The following is a 17316-nucleotide window of genomic DNA, read 5'->3' as shown; positions in this document are numbered from 1 at the left end:
ACCTAATTGCTTCATCTCTTTTTTTTAATTCTCACCTGATGATATTTTTCCATTGATTTTAGAGAGAGTGAAAGAGAGAGAGAAAGGCAGAGAGAAACATCCATGTGAGAGAAACACATCAATTGGTTGCCTTTGACCAGGGCCCAGGCCGGGGAGGAGACTGAAACCAAGGTACTTGCCCTTGATCAGAATCGAGCTGGATCTGCTGAGCCAAACCCGCTAGAGCGACCTAATTGCTTTTTAATATACATAATTGATCTTTGTATGAAGATGGGGTACAAGCTTATAGTGAAAATAGTCATACATATCTCCCAATAATGTTTCCATGCACTGAGCCTCTTTACTTTTTAATGAGCAGAAATCGTGAGCTTGTGCTTTAAGGATACAATTTCCATTATTCAAGTAAAACAAAATGAAAACAAATTTAGTAAGAACCAGAAATATCTTTCTTATTCTTCATGAATTATAATCAGAAATTAAAATCACTATGGCAGAGTGCCACAGACAGCAATGAACAATAAAATTACTTTTTCCACCTTCATTGTTTTTGTGCAACAGAACTCAACCTATATGTATATATTTGAATGAACAAATAATAGTACAATTTTAAGAGTAATAACATTTAAAAGTCATGAATATCCAGCAGTCAATTTAGACATTTACCTCTACGATATGCATTCTAATTTTACTTTAATTAGCTAAAAAAATGTTGCAATTAAGACCATACATCTTATTAAATCTGTTAAAGCAATAAAGCGATTTTTTTGCTATCTCTCACAAGGAAGATTTGGAAATGTCAGAGATTGAGTTATAGGGAAAAGAACATTTCACGGCCTAGTAATTCCGGCAATACATGCCAAGCAATAAGGGGAGAGATAATTGAAGTAGGTAGAATAGAAGAACGATTGTGGGATAAACATTATGTATGGAGGCATACTCCTCAGGTAATGAGGTGATAGATCTAATCTTTTGAAAAATGTAATATACAAACAGCCCTGTTTTCTACAGACAGACAATACTTGCAGCTATAAAAGAACAAGTAATCAAGTATTTATTATTCTCTAGCTCAAGCAATGAGCAGAAAATTATAAGCGTGAAAGAAACTCTTTTTGATTAAGGAAATTGTTCAATATAGTAAGCTTTCTCTAACTCCAGCTCTCAATTTTATGCACTGATGGGAGAGGAGGCATGATGTAGGCTGTTTGAAATGGCAAGTAGAAAAGATTACCTAAGGTTTGGTAATGGACAATGCATATTATGACATGGGCCCCTGAAATAATAAACAAGAAAAACATCTACTGACAATTTTGTTATGTGGAACCACAACGTGGGTATACTGTGTACTGAGAGTTGAAGAAAATCTTTTGGGTGGTTGCTATATTCCTACAGGATTTGAATTGTGAGGCAAGGGAAGGAAGTCTTTTAGTGTCTTAGATTATTAGTGTCCCCATCGGTGAAGTTGCCTGGGCATTAACAATACCTACCTGGCATGGTTATTCAGGATCAATAAAATGGTGGTGTGAAACCACTTGGAACTTATTTATATTAAATGTCCTACTATGAGAACAGAGAATTTGCCCTTTTTAACATTTTATGTCTGTGACCCAGAAATTGGCAAGCAGTAGACACTTATTTATTGAACAAATCTTTAAGTTCTGGAGGTTCAAGGAAGGGCATGGTTGCCCTGCTGTGCTCCCAGGAAAATTAAGGTGGAGGGTTACCTCTCTCTGGATAATGCCCACACCCTGTTCCCTATCACTGCTGTCCTGTCAATGGATAATTCCTCATTATTGGGAGGAGGCCAGGCTGAGGTGATGAGCTTAACCTTCCAGTGTCACTTGTCAGCTGCTCAGTTCTTTAAATCGCTCCAGAAACCAGACACAATTTTATGATATTGATACAGGAATAAATCATGGTTCAAGATAATGCTTTTGTGTATCTGCCCAAAGGTGAGGAAAATTTACCATTGCTTATCTCAATAATCGTTAAACATTCATTTATCAAACGATAACTCTGACATAGAAATATCATTTAGAATGCATCCTTCCTTTTCCTAAAACTGTCTGCTTAATGATTACCTGACAGGTTTGCTTTTTCAGAGGCACACAGTGGCCTCTTCATGTGGTTTTCAAACAGCATTCCTGGGCTCTGCCCTTCCCTGGACTTAGAGGGGGTTGTGGGCTTTGAATGGTCACAAGAACCCATAGAAGCTCCTGACTGCCAAGCAGAAAGTGGGGGCTCCAGGCAAATTCTGTTGCAAGGATCACAGATAAAGTCCATCTCTTTCTGCCCAAACTGTAAAGTGTGTACGTGAATGCGCATTGGTGGGATGGTTTTGCTATTTCCTGTTGGCACCAATAATTACTAGTATATGGGCACGTGTACAATATTTCAGAAATAATGGCCAGGAGTGTCGATGAAATAATCAGACCACGGAGACAAGATGTTTTAGCCAGTGCAGTTATTTTCTGGGAATAGGAAATGGAAACTAATTACAAATCCTAGAAATAGCTGAACTAGCTAAATGTAAATGTTCTTTAAATCTGCTTCGTACACAAATTTTGGGAGTGGGGGTCCAGAAAGTGGTCATCCAGTGGTTGCCAGTATTGCATTAGAAAGCAATGCAGTGATCAAGAATATGTTGTCAGTATTGCAGCCTATTATGCTGGAACCAGGGTAGGTGTCGCTGTGTAGGTTGCACTCATATAAGAACCAAGAAATCAAGTGCTGGCAACATCTCCACACATCAAAGCTATGGAGAAGGATAGGTTGAAAATCAGGTAGAGGTAGCATTGAGAGATTGCGATTAGCACAAAGGAAGAGTTCTTGGGGGCTTACCATGCCCCCCCCAGAAAAACGTGGGCTCCTCACATTCTACTTGGCATAAGAGTCCTTAATGTGTTGCACTAGCATACCAAGTCAGATGTAGAAGGCACCTTCACTGGTTTACATGGTGTTCAATTATTTAATTCTCAGTAAGTATAATAATGTAAGAGAATATATTGTTAGTTAAGTCATTTGTATGTGGGTGTTTACAATTTGGTCAGTGTAAAATATTTCTTCCATATTTGCTCTTAGGGCTCTAGAACATGTGAATCTCAGCTCCCATGAATGTTATAGGGTATTAAAGAGCCGATACATACTGTCCTACATCCCTAAAAAAATTCACAAATTCTCGCAAATAATTGTTACAAATCATGACAATATGTGGCCCAGTTTTGTAAATAATAGTGTGAAATGTACTCAAACCATTCTGGCTTGCTGTTCTTTGAAGATTTCAAGTTATGTGTATCATTGAGCTTCCATGATAATAGATGTTGGTTCACATTCTTATTTCTCATTTATGAGTTATGTAACTTTAGGCAGCTTAATAAGATTCTTTGAACCTGGATTTCCGGTTTAGAATGGAAATGATAATGATTACTTTACAAGGATACTTGGGGAAGGAATAAGAAAATGTATGAAAAAGTTATGCCCGGTGCCTGACACTTAGCAGGTGCTTCCATTATGTTAGTACTTTTCCCTCTTCTTGTTCAAGAGGTTGAACAAATGGGTATAGTATAGTATATGAATAGGTATATGAATTATTTTCAACATAAAAATTCTTATATATCATATGACAGAGTAGCATGACAAGCCATAAAAATCGTATGTTCTGTAATAATGGTGAAGACTAAAAGCTCCAAACTGAACTGGAAGAATTTTAAACGAAAGCAATCATTTGAGGTAACTACTAAACCAGTAAATGTAGAGATGCGATACTATGCCAGGAAAATTGAGTTCAGCTCTGGCAACTGCTCTACAGGGAGAATATTAATGAAAGGATTTAAACTCAAAATGTCTGCACTCTGGGATGTTTTTAATAGATGATCGTGTTCTTGCAAATACAGACATTTTCTTTCCTATGTTATAATCTCGAAAGTTATTTATTTATTTAAACATGTATTTATTTAGCCCATTGCACTGCCCAGCCCTCTAGCACAAAGCTCATTAGAAATTATGAGAAGGGGTACCCTCTCCTGGGTCCCAATCTCAGACAGAAACTTTATTTTTCTTCTTTCTTTCATTCTTCTTGAATTTTCTCGGCTGTTCTATTTTGAAATATTTCTTCTCACCTGTCTTTTTTCCCTTTATGGGTCTTCAGTTAGGTAATGAGGCCAAGATGTTTATCATTGACCTATATCTCTTGGATTCTTTGTTCAGATTTTTTTATTTCTTTGTGCTTCGTTTTTGACTATTTCTCTTGAACTCTCATTAAGTGATTTGAGTCTTTCTTCAGGTCTATATTTTGCTGAAAACCCAATGATATATTTTTTTCTTTTCTTTCTAGAAGTCTCCAGTGTCTTTTTAAAATAATTGTTTATGTCCCTGCTGAAATTCCCCACTGCTTATCCTGTTCACACAAGTTATCCATCACTTACACCATGTTCTAGTTCCCTAGGGCTGCTGTAATAAATCACCGCGCACTGGGTGATTTAGAACAGCAGGCAGGCGCTCTCTCATAGCTCCGGAGGCTGGAGGTGTGAGATCCAGGTGTTAGCGAGGCTCTGCTTCTTTCCAGGTCTCTAGGGACGAATCCTTTCTTGCCTCTTCTAACGCCTGTGAATGCTACAGAACGTCCATTGGTTGCTGGCAATTCTTGGTGTTTCTTGGCTTGTGGATACATCACCCTAGTCTCTGCTTCTATTTTCATATGACATTTTCCTTAGTCTGCGAGTGGTTTTTGTTGTGGTGGTTTTTGCATCTGTGTCTTCTCCTTTTCTTTTCAGAATACCAGCCATATTAGATTCAAAGCCCACCCTAACCCATTATGATCTTACTTTATCTTAACTAATTATATCTGTTGAAACTCTACTTCTGAATAAGGACACATGTGTAAGTGCCTGGAGTCAGTACTTCAACATATTTGGAGGAGACCATTCCACCCACAACACACTAAAGCCTTGAACTTAATGATCATACATATTTTGAACACCTTGTAGAAATGCATTTGCTCTTATCTGCTTCTCTTGCATGCGGCAGGGGGGTTTCTGACTTCAGAAAGGCGGAGGGTTCTGCATCTTCTTCCCCAACAGTGCCTTGGAGTACAAGAGGTTCTGACCTCCTTTCTCTGGTGGCTTAAAGCCCTTTTATTAATATTTACTAATATCCTTAATGCTTGAGAGAAGGGTTCTATCTAGGAAGTGTGTGTGCCTACCCCACATCAGCCATGAGGAAGGCTCCCTCAGTCTTCTCTCTTGCCCCTACCCGTTTTCATGTGTGAAATACTAAGGAGAAACACATGGGGGAAAATCTGTGTCAGTGTGAACTCTCTTTTTATTTTATTTGGGATGCTAGCACACACGTGGCCTTCAGAAATGTGTTAAAATCATAGCTGATGTATTCTTATTGCTGATGGATTGCTACAGGGACAGTTTCTTTCTCTCCTGCTTGTCAAAGGGGAAACCCTTCCTATATTTCTGCCTTCCTTGTAGCCATTTGCTGCTCTTTGGAATTTAGTTTCCTTTGTTGTCTTGTGTCCTCAGCTCTTTGATGGGTCAAGAAAGAAATAATTTTGTAGATTGTCTGGCTTTTCTCAATTTTAGGATGGCAGCAGTGTTCTCTTGTATCTTTCTACCTCCTGATTGAGAGCAGGACTCCAGCCACTTCTGGGCCTCACGTTGTGATTCTAGGCAAACTAAGGATCACAAAGCTGTAAGATTCATTCACTGTGATTTTATTATTTTATTTTGCTAAATAGAATAAAAATGTCTCGAAGGCAGGGGTTTTTACCAGCGTTACTTATTGCTGTTGTTCTGGGAACACTTAGAAAAGATCTGTCACAAAGCTGCTTCTCAATCAATGTTATTGAATGGATACATAATAGCATAGAGTTGAATGAAGCATTACATGTATTTTCACATTTTATCCTCAAAAAACATTTAATATAGATACTATTATCCCCATAGTGCAGAAGAAGAAAGTGATGTTGACGTATATTAAATAAGTGGACCTGCATAACACAGTTTTCTTCCGCAGGGAGCGATGGGAAGACATGTCATGGAAGGGACAAGCATGTCTGTGTTGGGTGTAACTGGGTTTGAATGCTGCCTTCTCAACTATCTTTGATGGTCTGAGCAAATCATGTAACTTTTCCTGTCCTCCGAATTCTCTTCTTGAAAGTGAGGCTACTACTCCTTTAAAATATTATATTAAAGAGCCAACTGGAATCATGACTTAAAGCAATTGACGCATGGTGGGCATTTAATAGCTATTATTATGACTCCTAATATTAATATTATTCTTGTATTACCATTCTTTTTAACTGGAGCATGATTCCTATTTTTCTCCTGCTAAATCCTGAGCGGAGTTAGTTTCACCATGCCAACCACGAGAGCTGGAGTGTTTCGGGTAAAGAAGCTAGGGAGTGGGAAGCATGGTAGCGTAATCGGAGCCGGAATTTGGACAGATCTTATAATGCATTTAGAGAACTGTCTCTTCTCTGTTCTCTAGAGGAGATATTCTGTTCCTTTAGAAGACAGGGTTAATTCTTCCGTGGGCTAAATTAAGGTAGTCAATACGACAAACTTGTGCAAAACCACATAAGCAATAATAGAGGGGTTGCAAATTTAAATAAATGTTGAGGGGGAAAAACACACGTATTTTTCTAAAAAGGTGTTTTTATTTTTTAACAATATAGTTGATACGACATAAATAGCATTGAAGAGAGCGTCAGGGATGATAGTGATGAGTGAACGCATGGAATGTCAGGCAGTGCTTTGCAGGCTGTCCTACTTTAGGTTCTTTTGTCAAGGTCATGGAAATATGGAAAGACTTAAAAGAGAATAATAGATTTACATATTTTAAATTTATCTCTCTGAGCAGAATGGGGTGCTATTAGGCGTGGAGTCGTAAATACTCCATTCAAATTCAAATGTTTCATTGTCTCATGTTCGAGAGGCGCAGCTCCCCAGGTCTAGGGAGTGATGAGAACAAGAAACATCACAGACAAGGCAATGTGATCCCGCTGAATAAAAGGGAACGGCTTTCCGAGTGCTCATGTAGGCTTTCTGGGTTGCGTAGGCCTGCTGCTTAACATGCACCATTGCACTCCTTTTGAAAGAATGATAGAATGTTCTGTATAATTAAAAAACAAATACAAGTTATTTTTCTCAGCATTCAGTTCTTATGCGATGATGATAAGTTTTGAACATATCTCTGTGGTGACAGAATACATTTTTCTTTGCTGAAATATAATTCTGTAGAGATTTACTTGGTATCTTTATGGAAAATAGCCTGATGCATTATTTGGTAGTGTATTGTTTAACATCTATTTTTTTCGTTTCCATTAGCCAAGAAATCACAGGCTAAAAACTGGTGTTTTTCTTTTTTTGTTTTTTTTAAATATATTTAGAAATAAGGGAAGCTATTTGAAGACTAGAAACACATCATAGCTGACAGATCATCAAGATAAACTGATTTCTTTAGTTGAGAAATGTAAGGGCTAATTTGAGAAACAGTGTGACCAGAGTCACATAATTACTATGTTCATTGGCTAGATGTTATTGTTTCTTAAATTCCAATTCAGTATGCTTTAAACGGTAGCTTGTTGCAGGTGAGTGAGTCTTTCATGAATTAATGATGATGTAGAAATACGTTACTTCACTGGTTAGTTAAAAATCTAAATAATTTTTTCATGCTGTAAGATATTTTAATGACTGTTGTCATTTTGCTAATATAAATTATTTGATTTTTAGAAATATCACTTATAACTTTCCTAATTACACAAGTCCTATAAAATAATGGAAAATGTATATAAATAATTTGAATAACACATAAAATTAGAGAGAAAATACATACTATCCAAATACCACTCCTCGGAAGGAAACAAAATTCACCCTCGGTACAGATAACATTGACATTCAGTGGGCCTCAGATTTTAGTGAGATATGAACGTTTTCTTCCAGGAACTCACTATCTAGATGATTCCATCCCCGTAATATGTCTAGAACGGTAATCCTGGTTGTCTGGTGAGGAAAACAATGACTTAAAGAAGATTCCGCCAGGCCTGACCAGTACATCTTCATTGGTTGGGCGTTATCCCTTGCACCTAGAGCAGCGGTTCTCAACCTGTGGGTCGCGACCCCTTTGGGGGTCGAACTACCCTTTCACAGGGGTCGCCTAAGACCATCGGAAAACACATATATAATTACATATTGTTTTTGTGATTAATCACTATGCTTTCATTATGTTCAATTTGTCACAATGAAATTGGGGGTCACCACAACATGAGGAACTGTATTAAAGGGTCGCGGCATTAGGAAGGTTGAGAACCACTGACCTAGAGGCTGCTGGTCTGTCCCCAGGCAGGGCACATGCCCTGGTTTTGGGCGCAATCCCTGTTAGGGAACGTGTGGGAGGCAGCTGATGGATGTTGCACACTGACATGATGTTTCTCTCTCTCTCTTTCACTCTTTTTTTTCCTCTCTCTCTCTGAAAAGTTAATAAAACTATTATTTTTTTAATATATTTTATTGATTTTTTCCAGAGAGGAAGGGAGAGAGAGAGAGAGTTAGAAACATCGATGAGAGAGAAGCATCGACCAGCTGCCTCCTGCACATCTCCTACTGGGGATGTGCCCGCAACCAAGGTATATGCCCTTGACCAAATCGTACCTGGGACCTTTCAGTCCCGCAGGCCGACGCTCTATCCACTGAGCCAAACCGGTTTCGGCAATAAAACTATTATTTTTTTTAAAAAAGAGAAACATACACCCTTAAAAAATATTTTGATACTTTTTTCCTAAGTTCTGGCAAAGCCTGTGATTGTTCACTTGCTCTCACTGTCACGCCTCTGGTCTCCAGTGCATTGCAAGGAAAAACCAGGCCTGCACAGGTGATCCCTTTAGTCCCTGTCCTGAGGCACAGGTGTGAGGTGTGCAATGTGCAGAGAAGCAGAGGTGACCATTCGCTGGAGCAATGAATGAGCAAACTCATCCTCAGAGGGTTCCTGCAGGACACGCAGCAGCTTCTGGTGGGACGCTTGAGAGCCACCCATGCCAGTACCATGGGAAACAGGCTGCGCCTCTGCGACCTTTGCCCTCTTAGACTTCTAAAGAATTTTGTAATCTTGGGATGCTCTCAGTGACAACCACTCTATCCATGAATACATAAAAGCGGTGATGTTTTTCTGACAAAAATTGTATTGAAACATTTCCTCACAATAGACACGAACTGTCTGATACTTCTGGTTGGTTGTTTTTGCACAAATTTAGCATCTCTCTCCCATAGAGTCACAAGGCAGAGAGGTTCTTTCTAGGAAATCAAATTATTTGTCATGTTATTAGCAAAGTATCTCCTGGGCCATGAATATACCACAGGCTCTGTTATAAGCTCCCGTGAGGAATTCATGAATTCTGAAAACATTTATTGGTTTCCAGTTATACACTCAGCACTGTGCTAGTGAAAATTAAACAAGCAATTTTTATAAATTAAAAGTGCAATTATAGAAGCCAAAGTAGAAGACCTTTCCTAGGGTAAGGGAAGGCTCCCTGGAGAAAACGACATATAAGTTGGCAAATGGAACTGATGTTGGTTTAGTGAAGGTGGAATTCGGGATTTCTCAGGAGACCTCTGAAAGACAAAGACATTTTATCTCCTTTGAAAGAATACCTTTAGATTTATTTAGAAAAACATACTTAAGACTAGGAGACACATCAGATATACTTGCACAATAACCATATTGCACTGATTACACATTCAAACGCTATCTGACAGGTGGTCTATATTTATGGAGTTTGAATGAGATAGATTTCAAACTATATCTGTCTGGTAAGGTTATAAGTATTATTAGACTATTGGTTGAGCACCAACTCCCTGTCTGGTGCTGTACTTGGCATTCTGTACTTATTACTGAACTAGGGGCCCAGTGCACAAATTCGTGGACCTTGAAAGGAACTGTGGCCCATGAGGCTGTGGAAGGCACGGGGGCAGGTCTCAGCCCATCCTCTGTGCCCCCGCTTAGCCCCTCCTACCACAGCCCTGGTCCCCTGTCTGCCAGCAGCCCCGCTCCCACCACCACCGCTCCCATGTGCTGACAGCACTGGCCCCGCTTGCACCCGCTGACAGTGCGGAGTGATTGGGGCCAGCGCCAGCAGTGGGTGTGAGCAGCAGCTGTTGCCCTGATTGCCCCTCAGGAGCCGGGGGAGGTGGAGAGGCCCTGAGGGGCGATCAGGGCCAGCAGCCGCCACTCACACTTGCTGGTGGCTCCAAGCGACTGGGGTTGGTGCTGGGTGCCAGCAGCAGGTGCGAGCGCCCAGCGGGACTGCAGTGCATGGGAGCAAAGAATTTTTAGTAACCACTAGAGGCTGGCCCCGATGACAGTGACCGGTGCCCCGCCTTGGTCTGGCGCTCCCACTCACCTGCTCCATCATCCCGCCATGGCCGATGCCCGCCATGTTCCACGTGTGCGCCCCCTGGTGGTCAGCACACATCATAGCGACCGGTTGTTCGGTTGTTCCGCCATTCTATCTATTTATATATTAGGGTTTTATATATATCTGATTTTATCCTCAGAGCAATCCTATAAGCAAGGCACCTATTTCACAGAGAAATATGAAGCTGAAGGAAACTACAACTTGCCAGTTGGCACGTGTCTATTCAGTAGCAGAGAGAGGGGAATGAGCCTTGTTCTGACTACAAGGCCTGGGCTATTTTCCTCTGCTATATAATGACTTTGTAGACTCTACTGCATGTTTCTGGATCGCTGGTAACTGGTGTGAAGCAATTAATTTATCTTTTGAATTTCTGTGAGTTCAACTACATTTATCACTTCTATAGGAGTTGTTGAGAGTATATCAAATACTAGGCTTGTGTTAGCTGTTCTAAGAACACTGTATTATTTTATTGTCAAGCCCTCTGAGCAAATATGTCACCTTTAGATTAGAAACCAGGAGAGAGAGAAATCCACAGGGTTAGTATGAGTGGGAATTTGGTTCGAAACTCCCTCAATTTAGGATCGGCCTAAACCTCTTAGCTTTTCCAACTGTCCAAAAGGTATGAGCACCAACAGAAAAATCTAAGAAATGGACAGTATATTTAGTTACTATATAGTCAAATAAAAGTAACTTCTCAGGGGCAGAAGATTTAAGGTGTTAAAAATTTTATAATGCATTCTGATACACTGCTAAAATAATATATCAGATGGGCTGTGAGAGTTCAATGAGCATGCACTAGAAATTAAATATGGGTGTTAGCTGAGATAGGAATCCATATAAACAAACCCGAGTTTGGGGGATGAATACCAGATGGCAGCTATGACACTTACCAGCTGAAACCTTTACCATCAAGCTCCCATACTGTTGAGGGTATGCTCTGTCAGTTTCCTGGACCACAGCAATCTGTAGGGATTTCTGGGGGAAAAACATATCTGCGTGTGTGGTCTTGAAGAGGAGGAGAGGCTGGAAGACAGAAACCTCTTTGTTTCTGGCTGAGAGACAGCTGCAAAATCATTAAGTTAAACCACCAAATTTTTTTTAAAAAGTGAAAATGTAGACTAAGAGGAGATTAATAACATCGCCCACACCGCAGAGCTTATTAGGTGTAATAACTCAGTCTCCTTTCCTCACCCCGTGCTTTCCTGCGGGTTGCAGGGAAGTGTGGCGGGTGAGTCTCAGTGACACACTCGCCCAGGAATATTTATTGACTTTGAACACATAGAAGCCACCCAACGAGAAGTCCGTTTTCAGCTCAGACCACAAAGAACTCTTGTCACCAGATAACACTGAAGATTCTCTTCCACAGCTTGAGCAAGATGTTAATTGTGACAGGGACAAATGCAGCCCTCAGAGGGGGCACACAGGTGCACCGAGAAACCTCCCAGTTCAGGGAGGAAGAGATTGATGTAAAAACAGTTCCACTCACTTGTGCCACAGATTAACTCATGAGAACAATTACACACTGGGGAGAGGACATTGTGGAACGTTAAAATGTATTCTGGAGGTTCAATTAAAAGCTGTGGGGGGCCCAGCTGGCATGATCTCAATGGGTGATCATCAACCTATGAACCAGGAGGTCCTGGTTTGATTCCCTGCCAGGGCACATGCCCAGGGTGCAGGCTCAATCCCCAGTGGGGGGTGTGCAGGAGGCAGTCGATCAATGATTCTCTCTCATCATTGCTGCTTCTATCTCTCTCTCCCTCTTCCTTCCTCTCTGAAATCAATAAAAATACATTTTTAAAAAAGCTATGGCTGCTTAGATTATAGTTGAAGTAAGTGAATACGCAAATACCAAAGTATAATAAGTAGGAGCCCTGAAGCAGAAAGTGACATCCTCACCAAGATGCTGGGGACTCAACAGGATAGGAAATGTTTTCTGGAATCTGAAAGACAAATGAACAAGATGAAGCTAGAAGAAAATATTTCCTGCACAAACATACTTACGCACGTATCACTGAGTTAGAAATAAAAAGTGCTATCCAATTTCCCTTGTCTTCATTTAGGGTCACCAAAAACAACCTGAAGGAAGAACTTGGCTTTGGGTGGTTCTTGTGAGGGGGGAATCCCAGAAACACCTGATCGGAGACAGTGAGGCGGGAACGGAGGAAACGCCAATGGGAGGGTTATTAGGGATGTTTCATCTGCAGGCAACTTGAGGCCTCAGAACCGGGGGGATGCTTCTCAGAAGTGTCCACCCACGGGCTGCCCCTGCAGTCAGGCAGCTAACACTGTCCTGGGGATGTCAATTCCCTGTATTCCCAGATGGCAATCGCCCTTGGAGAAGAAGGCAGAAAGGGGGGCTGAGGGGAAATTGGGGGAACCGTTAGCCGGAGGGAGTGTGTCTGAGGTCTTCAGAAGGGTTCACTATGGCTGGCTGCACAGGCGCCAGAGGTATACAGGGACAGAGCCCTCTCCGTCTCCTTGATAAATTGTTATAAGCAACCTCCATTCAAGCACCGCCTCCTCTACACCCATACTTAACGAAGTCACGGTGTCCATCCAGGGTGGAGACGCCTTATCGGACTAAGCAGATCCCAATCGTCTTTGCTGTGAGCGCTGATGGCCAGAGATGGCAAAGCCAGGCACGTGTGCCCTCGCCTGCCAGTCTGTTCCGTGCTGTCTGATAGTTTGTGTTGTGCTTCTCATCTTGTTCTATCAGACCACGCCAGCTCCCCATCCTCTGTGCTGTGAGGGAAGATGACTTATTCATGAGTCTCATAGCGCTCATCGGGTTCTTCATCTAAATTGCAATACTGTGCAAAACAACGTCAGTGATCTTTGGTTGAAGAAAACAATATTCTAGCACATTATTAATGAAGTTTCAAATAATGACAGTGAAAGAAAACAAATGAAGCTGATGGCAAATAGTTAATGAGTTTGTTTTTAAATATGCTGTTTGTTTAGTAGATAGCAGGGGATTAAATATGCAAGAATGAAAATATTTCTGATGCTGGAGATCTGGATTTGGGAATTATTTGATGCTAGATGAAGAGAATTTGAGTTTCCTGCTGGAAAGGTGACATAAAACAGAAACGATCTATAGGCAAAACTCTTCCATGGGTGTACATGCCAAGAGTTGGAGGAGACGGAATTAAGGGTGCTGAGATTTTGATAATAATTGTACTAAACCTATAGATCAAGCAGGGATTTTTTTTTAATTTTAATGATTTTTTTTGTTCAGTTGAATAATTTGTATTGTTCCATCTTCAATTTCATGGATCCTTTCCCTCTTTTACCTCCCACTTCTGTTGAATGTTTTATTTCGTGTATTGCATTTTTAAGTGCTAAAATTTCCATTAGCTATTTATTGACAGCCTCTGTTTCTTTGCTGAGACTTTCTATTTCTTGGTTAAGATTTCTGTTTTAAAAGTTTTTCTTTTCAAATGTGTTCATCATTGCTCATGGAAGTGTTTTTATGTTGTCCATTTAAAATCCTTGTCAGGCCAGGCCAGCATGGCTCAGTGGTTGAGCATGGATCTATGAACCAGGAGATCATGGTTTGATTCCCTATTAGGGCAGGTGCCTGGGTTGTGGGCTCAATCCCCAGTATGGGGCATGCAGGAAGCAGCTGATCAATGATTCTCTCTCGTCACTGATGTTTCTATCTCTTCCTCTCCCTTCCTCTCTGAAATCAACAAAAAAAAACATAAATAATACATAAATAATTAATATCCTTTTCAGATCATTGTATTACTTCTACCATCTTGGTATTTGCATCTATTAATTGTCTTTCTCATTCACATTGAGATTTTCCTTGTTCTTATTATGACAAGTGATTTTTATGGAAACCTTGATGTTTTACCAATCATGCTCTTGAGTCTCCCAATCTTATTTAAATCACCTGTTTAACCAACCTTCTCTGACACTAGCCCACTGCTATGTAGAGTGGGAAGTCCACATTCCCATTGAGCATCCATTGGCATCAAAGGGGCAAATTCTTTATTACTGCTCAGTTGAGATGGGAGTTCCATCTGCCTACTAGGCATATGTTGGACCCTCATGGCCGGGAGGGTGAGGAGTGTCTTACTACCATTTCACACATGGCCTCTATTGGCATGGAGGGGGTCTGGCCTTGTGATTTCTGAGTGTCATTGAATGTCCAGTCTTTCCACTAGGTCTCCCCTTGCACTTCTCCAGGCAAAAGATGGATGAATGCTTCTTTACCACCAGGTGGAGGTGGGGACTCAGGATCCCGTGTGTTCTCCCGTGATAGAGGGAGGGTGTCCCTCCTTATTGCCCAGAAGGGATAAAAATTTCACTTCCTCTTTAGCCTTCATGCTGTGCCAGAAAGTAAGTTTTAATAAATTTTAAAATATTGAAATCTTAAACTTCATAGAGAGATTAATTTAGCATGTGAATTGATCTATTAAAATCTACTTCTTAGTATTGTGGTTTATTTGTGCATCTCAAACTAAGGCAACTGTCCATGTTGCTCTGAATTCAATTATGAAGCTCTGGGTCTGACCTTTAACAAGCTTCTAGAGATGTATAAAAACATGAAATCATCAATAAGCCATTAGGCTGGCCTGCATCCACCCGTGAGAAATGTCATCTTGTTTCAACATGCTGGCCTGTTATCCGGCCTTGAAGAGTTGCTAAGACTGTTTCATATTCCCTTGTGCTTCTGAGTTATTTATCCCACATGTGCTGCCTCAGTCTAGCCTCCCGTCAGCTCCACTCTGACTTTCTGGTCTCCAGGTTTCCCACCACCACCCCAAAGACCCTAACGATCAATCACTACTGAACTGTACGTAGCATCCTCTGTCATCACCCCGTTCCTGATGTCCTTTTGCTCACAAGCTTCCCAGCCTCAAATAATTCCTTCCATCTGGCGCATTCTTTGCATTTCATATACTGCCCTCTTGCTTAGAAACCACAGTCTTCCGATGTAAATAAACTTTTTCTGCCCTTGATAACTGATCTCAAGAGTTCTGTCTTCTTTTTTTTTTAAATATATTTTATTGATTTTTCACAGAGAGGAAGGGAGAGAGATAGAGAGAGTTAGAAACATCGATGAGAGAGAAACATCAATCAGCTGCCTCTTGCACATCCCCCACTGGGGATGTGCCCGCAACCCAGGTACATGCCCTTGACCGGAATCGAACCCGGGACCTCTCAGTCCGCAGGCTGACGCTCTATCCACTGAGCCAAACCGGTTTCGGCAAGAGTTCTGTCTTCTGAGAGACCTTCCATGACGTCCTTCCATATCCATCCTCAATGCTCTTAAGACCAGTATTAACTGTTTATGTTAAAGACATTGCTAATTTGTTTTTTCTGAATAAACTATTTTTAGGACAACCTCAGCTCTACAGACAAATTGTGAAGGTCGTAGAGGGCCCCTATTTCCACACTCAGTTTTCCCTATTAGTACCCTTTTTAAAAAAAAAAAGTATTTTATTGATTTTTTTACAGAGAGGAGGGGAGAAGGAGAGGGATAGAGAGTTAGAAACATCGATGAGAGAGAAACATCAATTCAGCAGACATAATGTTTTATCTTTAAAGTTCTCTTGCAGTGGCCTCTGGTCTCTGCACTGGCCAGAAAAGCCTTGTATCATCTGTGTTGTATTGGGCACCCTTAGAGCAAAAGCCCTTCCTCCCACTCAGATACCCGCAGGGCCCAGCAGCTCCGTGATTCAGGAAAACTGGCTGAGTGGAGAATGACGAGGAAAATGTTACTGAATCACTAATTTCCTGGAATCAATTCCAGAAAGTGCCTCTATAGTTATTTATTGATATTTTGAAGTTACAAGGTACTACCCAGACACTCACAAAAATGTTTAGGCTAATGGGATAAAAATAACCTTAGGAGTCATAGTCAGAATGATTCATTACGTATCTTTTTGAAAAATACCTAAATGTTCCAAAATGAACATATATTTTTTTCTAACAAAGCAAACACACTTTTAATTTATTTATATGTTTTTTAAGATTGGGCAAATATTTCTTATTTGAAATAATAAATTTAATGTTAAAAGGAAGAGTTTTAGACAAATTCTTATACTCTAATGAAATATTCTACTATTTATTGTTTTTTGGGTTCTTTTTGTTTTTTTGTGAGAATATTTCTACTCTCTTAGAAAAGAAGTTTTATTTATGAATTTTAGTGAGTATTGAACCTCTTCATAATAATTGACATCTTCCTCTAAATTATGTGTTTTGTTAGTATTTGGTTAATATTATAGCTTTAGTTGTATGAATATCAATCTGTCTAAATATTTTTCTCCATGAACACTGGGACTGTATATATTATATTTCTGAATATAGTCATTACCACTTATGAGTGTTAAATAAATGTTGACTTGAGTGTAATGTTCAAACAGATGAAGATTTTCAATCATGTGATACATTGGAGAGAACTCAAATAATTTTGTGAAGAGTTCTTATAGAAACTACTTGTAAGAAGGGTTATTGCTTAACAAGGAATTTAAATTTAATTATTACCCTTTATCAACACAAATTCTGGAGTTATATGTAACAAAATTCCATATAATTCCCAGAAGAAATGAACATATGCTAAAATATAGGCATTTTCAATAAGTGAAATCCTAGTCTCAGTTGTAATTAACCTAAAGAACTGTGCTCAGATGTCTTTATTGCATAAAGGGTCACGTGGCTATCACAAAGTCCCTCAATAATAATACAGAATAAATCCTATCTAATGAAGAGGGAATATGCTAATTGACCCTCATGCCATCACAAAGAGGGTGGCACCCTCAGCCAATAAGGAGGGAATATGCTAATTGACTGCTCACCCTCAAAGATGGCGGTGCCCACAGCCACATGATGGCAGTGCCCAGTCCCCTCAGCCCTGCCGGGGCGGCAGGTGCACAGCAAGGCAGGGC

The sequence above is a fragment of the Myotis lucifugus genome, unplaced genomic scaffold, assembly GCF_000147115.1.
Source record: "Myotis lucifugus unplaced genomic scaffold, Myoluc2.0 scaffold_165, whole genome shotgun sequence".
Lineage (NCBI taxonomy): Eukaryota > Metazoa > Chordata > Mammalia > Chiroptera > Vespertilionidae > Myotis > Myotis lucifugus.
This window is presented reverse-complemented; position numbering follows the sequence as displayed.